Source organism: Elephantulus edwardii, unplaced genomic scaffold (genome assembly GCF_000299155.1).
Source record: "Elephantulus edwardii isolate Elephantulus edwardi_28Jun2011 unplaced genomic scaffold, EleEdw1.0 scaffold00269, whole genome shotgun sequence".
Taxonomy (NCBI): domain Eukaryota; kingdom Metazoa; phylum Chordata; class Mammalia; order Macroscelidea; family Macroscelididae; genus Elephantulus; species Elephantulus edwardii.
In genome coordinates, this window is record NW_006400019.1 from 2,630,717 (window position 1) to 2,637,047 (window position 6,331).

At 38.0% G+C, this 6,331-nt stretch overlaps 1 protein-coding gene across 1 annotated transcript in view; it reads right to left on the minus strand.

Annotated features, from left to right (window-relative positions):
• F8 (coagulation factor VIII, procoagulant component) overlaps positions 1–6,331 on the minus strand; it is a 212,088-nt gene that overhangs the window by 3,013 nt on the left and 202,744 nt on the right. The gene's annotated exons all lie outside the window — the stretch shown is intronic.

The window sequence follows — 6,331 nt, forward strand, 5'->3', positions numbered from 1 at the left end:
AGGTCCTCCTCAGTTTCAGCAAGCAGGGTTGTGTCATCTGCATAACGCAGATTGTTGATAGATCTTCCACCAGTCCTGATGCCACATTTCTCCTCATAGAGCCCAGCCTTCCTGATAATCTGTTCTGCATATAGGTTTAAAGGTATGGAGGCTTTTATCTGTCAACACACACACACACACACACACACACACACACACACACACACATTTCCTCCCTTGAACTATTTGCAAAGAAGTGATTTTACAACTCTAATTCAAAGATTACTTTAATTTTTCTGGTTTTTATTCTGCTTTGTGTTTTTGTGGTTTTATATGGTATGGAGAGGGATCCAGGCTGAGGACAGTTTGGACTTTTAAAAAGTCATGCACACCCATGTTTACTGTGGCATTGTTCACAATAGCAAAGAGTTAGAAGCAGCCCAAGTGCCAATCAACAAAGAGAAGGTGTGGTATATTCACACAATGGAATACTATGCTGCACTGAAAAACAAGGAACTAATGAAATATTCTACAAAATGGGTGACCCTGGAGGACATTATGCTGAGTGAAATATCTCAGTCACAAAAGGACAAATACTGCATAATGCCACTGTTATAAAACAGGACTGACATTGGGGTTGGAGGGAAACTCAGAAAAGAGGGGATAAATAATGTATACTGCATTGAATCAGATTAGGGAAAGAACTGTTTAAAGGGAATATATGATTAGGTATTATTTGCATGACAAGAGTCCAGAATAAGAGCTGCAAAGTAAAGTGGTCTGGGGATGTGGGGGTGTGGGGACTGTATAACAGTGAAAGATTTTTTTTTCTTTTCAAAGAGAAAAGCTAACTCGGGGGGTGGGCAGGGAGGAAAATGTGCAACTATGAATGAATATAAAACTAAATTCTCTATAATCTTTCATTAAAATATAAAAAAATGGATTAAAGACCTAAATGTTAAATCTAAAGCCATAATAAATTTTTCATTGGTTTTCATATAATAATTCTTTTACATTTGATTTCATTCATATATGGAGGACCTGAAATGCCTGCTGCAGAGGGCCAAGGACTGCAGCCTTCAATATGGATTGAGGTTCAATGTCAAGAAGACAAAGATTCTCACCACTGGACCAATTGGCAGCATCAGGATGGATGGTGAAGAGACTGAGATTGTTCACAGCTTTAGTCTGCTTAGCTCCACAGTCAACACTCTTAGCACCAGAATCCAGGAAATTAAAAGACGTATTGCCATGGGAAAGTCTGCTGTTAGGGACCTCTCCAAAGTACTGAAGAGCAATGGTGTCACTCTGGAGATTAAGGTGCATCTGATACAGGCCATGGTCTTTGCAATCACTTGTTAGGCATTAATGAGTTGGACAATGACTAGGGAGGATAGAAGTAGAATTGATGCCTTTGAGCTGTGGTGCTGGAGAAGAGTATTGAATGTACCATGGACTGCCAAGAAAACAGATTCATCCTGGAAAGGGTTAAACCGGGCTGCTCCTTGGAGACAAGGATTCTGGGGCTTCATCTGACATACTTTGGACATGTTGTAAGGAGGGACAGGTCCTTAGAGAGGGACATCATGCTTGAGAGGGTGCAGGGCAGGCACAGGAGGGGAAGGCCCTCTATGAGGTGGATTGATTTAGTGACTGGGGTAATCGGGATGGGTGTATCGGAGACGGTACGATTGGCACAGGACAGAGTAGGGTTTAGGGCTGTTGTACATAGGGTTGCTATGAGTCGCAAGCGACTCGATGGCACATGACAACAATAGCAACAACATTGTGGTTTATACAATCTTTCATTTACATTATGTTTCATACAATCACTCACATACATTCTATTTCACATCATTTTTATTTTTTTTAATTTAAAAAAATTTATACTGTTTTATTTACAAAGCTCATATCAAGTGGGGAAATAACAACCTCTTTAACAAATGGTGCTGGCAAAACCGGACTCCTACCTGCAGACAGCTGAAACAGGATCCACATCTCACACCATACACAAAAATCAACTCAAGGTGGATCAGAGACCTGGGAGTAAAGCCCCAAACCATAAAGTTCATCAGAGACAAACTGGGATCAAGCTTACATGGCCTATTCTATGGTATAAAGAATACAGACAGAAATGCACAATCTGGAGAGGATAAAATTGAAGAATAGGACCTTCTAAAGATGAAAACCCTGTGAGCCTCAAAAACTTTTTCCAACAAGGTGAGGAGAAAGCCTACTGATTGGGGAAAAACATTTGGCAATACCATTTCTGACAAGGGTCTTATATCGAAAGTTTACAGAATCCTACAGGGCCTCCACAAGAAGACTGGTTGCAAATTTTTTGTTTCTTTGTTGTCTTTGTATCTGCTTATTGAATGACCCAGGAAGCATCAAAATAAGATAGGAGGAGTATGCAGAGCTATTGTAAAAAAACCCAAAAATTGGCTGACACAGAAGAATTTAATGAAACACTATATGATCAAGAGGAAATGACGTGGTAGGACAAAAAAGTAGAACTGAAGAGATGGAACAGAGAGTCAGTAAGCTGGAAGACAAGAGCCTCACTGGAAGCATAGTAGAGGAAAAATCAGAGATGAGACATAAATGAAGAAAACATTAGAATCATGTGGGATGACATCAAAAGGAACAACATATGTATGACTGGAATTTGAGAACATGGGAGTGACAGGGAAGTCACTGACAAAATTGCGGAAGAAGTACTAGAAGAAAGCTTCCCAGGTATTTTGAAGAACAGGTAAATCCACATTCAAGAAGCACAGTGGACACCAAATAGACTGGATCCAAAAGGAAAATCCTTAAGACATATCATAATAAACTTCTCCAAATTAAAAGATAAGGATAGAATACTAAAAGCAGAATGAGAAAAAACAGAGTCACCTATAAAGGGGAAACAATTAGATTAAATTCTGATTTCTCAGCAGAATCCATGAGAGCTAGAAGACTGTGGGATGGTATGTACAGAAAGTTGAAGGAAAATATTGCCAGCCAAGAAACCTATACCCAGCAAATCTCTGCATCAAGTATGGAGGAGAAATTAGATTCTTTGGAGGAAAGAAGGAACTTAAAGAATTTGTGAAAATAAGACCAAAAGTACAGGAAATTTTTATTGTTGGTTGGTTTGTTTTTGGTTGGGTTTTTTTTTGTTTTGTAATTTCTTTTTCTAAAAAAATTATTATTAATTTCAATGAAAATTTACAGAGACTTTGGATTTCCATTCATTCATTGTTGCACAAAACTACAGGAAATTTTAAGTCAAGTCCTTCACATGGAGATGCCAAAGGAAAGTGCATGGACCATCGTAACCAGAAACAACAGAAAAAGAAACACAGCAAAATGGTAGTGGTAAAACCTGCCCTGACAATAAGCACACCTAATTAAGAAAAAAAGAGTGGAGAATAGATAAAAACCAAAGCCCATCAATATGTTGCCTGCAAGAAACACATCTAAAACATAGAAAGACAGACCCAAAATCAAAGGCTGGGGAGGAAAATACACCAAGCAAATGGCAACTACCAAAAAGTAGGAGTGGCAATACTAATCTCTGATGAAATAGACTTCAGAATGAAAACCACCATAAAAGATAGGAAGGGCATTACATACTAATTAAAAGCACAATATATCAAGAAGACATAACCGTAGCCAACATTTATGCATCAAATGATAGACCTGTAAAATATATAAAACAACAGGTAAAAGAATTGAAGAAGGAAATAGACAGCACCAAACCACTATCACCAAAGGACAGGTCAACTCAAAAGAAACTCAACAAAGATGTAGAAGATCTAAACCATACAATCAGCTAACTTGGCCTCGTGGGTGTATTGAGGGTACTGCACCCAACTAAAACTCAATTAATTTTCTTCTCAAGTGCACATGGTACATTTCCCAGAATTGATCACATATTAGGATACAAAGCAAGCCTCAACAAATTCAAAAGCAATAAAATAATACAAAATAAAACAAAATCTCCTCAGTCCACAATACCATTCAACTAGAAACTACACAATGGTAAAGCTTACAAAACTGCCCAGGTGGAAACTGCTAGAACACAACTGGGTTATAAAAGAAATAAAGAATGAAAAAAATAATGTAATAAAAAAAGTTCCATGAAACAAATTAAAATGAAAATACAACACACCAAAACCTCTGGGACACAGCTAAGGCAGTTAGTTCTCAGGGGGCAATTCATAGCAATAGGCACGCACATAAAAAAGGAAGAAAAAAGAAAAATCAATGATCTAACACAACACCTTCATTAAATAGAGAAAGAGCAATAATCTAATCCTATAGTCTCTCGAAGAAGAGAAATTATAAGGACAAGAACTGAAATCAATGAGATAGAAAACAAAAAACCATCTGACATCATCAATAAGACCAGGAGCTGCTTTTTGAAAGGGTCAATAAAATTGACAAACCACTGGCAAACTTAACAAAAGAAAAAATGAGAAGACACAGATAATTTGATTAAGAAAAGACAGAGGTGACATCACAGCAGAACTAGATGAAATTAAACTGATAATGTTAGAGTAGTATGAAAAGCTATACTCTGATAAATTCAAAGACTTAGAGGAAATGGACAAATTCCTTGAAACTCATGCCCTACTCACACTGACAAGGATAGATAGAGAACACTTGAACAGACCCACCACAAAAGAAGAAATTGAACAAGTAATAAAAATATTTCCCCATAATAAAGGTCCTCGACTAGATGGCTTCACAGCTGAATTCTACAAAAAAGTCAGAGAAGATCCATCACCAATTCTACTTAAAGCATTTTTTTAAAAAAAAATAGGAAAAAGTAGGAACACTTCCAGAATCATTCTATGAAGCAAGCATAACCATAAAACTAAAACCAGGCAAAGACATTACCAAGAAAGAAAACTGCATACCAATATCTCTCATGAACATAGAAGCAAAACTCCTTCACAAAATCCTAGCCAATAGAATCCAAAAGCACATTAAGAAAAAAAAGAATTCATTATAACCAAGTGGGATTCATAACAGGTATGCACGGATGGTTCAATATAAGAAAAACAATCAGGGAGCTCTGGTGGCCTAGTGGCAAAAAGCTGCACTGCAATCCCAGAGGTGCACGGTTTGAGTTCACCAGATGCTCTGCTAAAGAAGGAGGGGCAATGTCCTCCTCCTGTACCAGTCAGATCTGATTTGACAGTACACACACACACAAAATAATAAAATAAAATTAAAAAAAGAAAAACAATCAACATAATTCACATTAACAAAGCAAGTAATAAGAACCATATGATCTTAGCAATTGATGCAGAAAAAGCATTTGAGAAAATTCAACACCCTTTCCTCAAAAAGACACTCCACAAAATTGGAATAGAAGGGAATGTCCTCAGCATGTTGTTCTTGTTGTTGTTGTTATGTGTTGTTGAGTTGTTTACGACTCATAGCAACCCTATGTACAATAGCCCCAAAACCTGCTCTACCCTGTGCCAACTTTACTGTCTCTGACATACCTATCCTCATTACCCCAGTCACTGAATCGATCCATCTCATCAATTGTCTTCCTCTTTTTCTCTATCCCTCCATCCTTCCAAGCATGATGTCTGTCTTCAAGGACTGGTCCCTCCTTGCAACATGCCCAAAGTATGTTAGACAAAGCCTCATAATCCATGCCTCCAAGGAGCAGCCTGGTTTCACCCTCTCAGGACAAACCTGTTTTCCTAGCAGTCCACGGTATATCCAACATTCTTTTCCAGCACCACAGCTCAAAGGCATTAATTCTCTTTCTATCATTCTAGTCATTGTCCAGCTCTCTGACATAGAGCAAGCAATTACGAAGACTATGGCTTGGATCAGGCGCACCTTAGTTTCCAGACTGATGTTGACATATACTGACGTCCTCAACATGGTGAAAAGTATATATACAAAACCAAGAGCCAATTATCATTCTCAATGAAGAAAGACTAAAAGCACTTTCCTTGCAACCAGAAAAGAATGCCAATTTTATTCAATATTCTGTCACCACTTCTATTCAATATTGTACTGGAAGTGCTTGCTAGGGCAATATGACAAGAGAAGGAAATAAAAGGTACCCAGATTGAAAGCGATGGATAAAATCTAGCTATATGCAGATGATATGATAGTGTACACAGAAAACCCCAAGGACTCAACAAAAACCTGTTAGAGCAAGTTGACCAATTTAGTAGAATGGCAGGATATAAGATCAAAACCGAATTCACGGGAACCAAAATATGACTTTGAGTCTATCCACCTGAATTTCAGAACCATCTCAGGAACAGGTTTGAGGCCTTGAACACTAATGAGCGAAGACCAGATGAGTTGTGGGAGGATATCAAGGGTG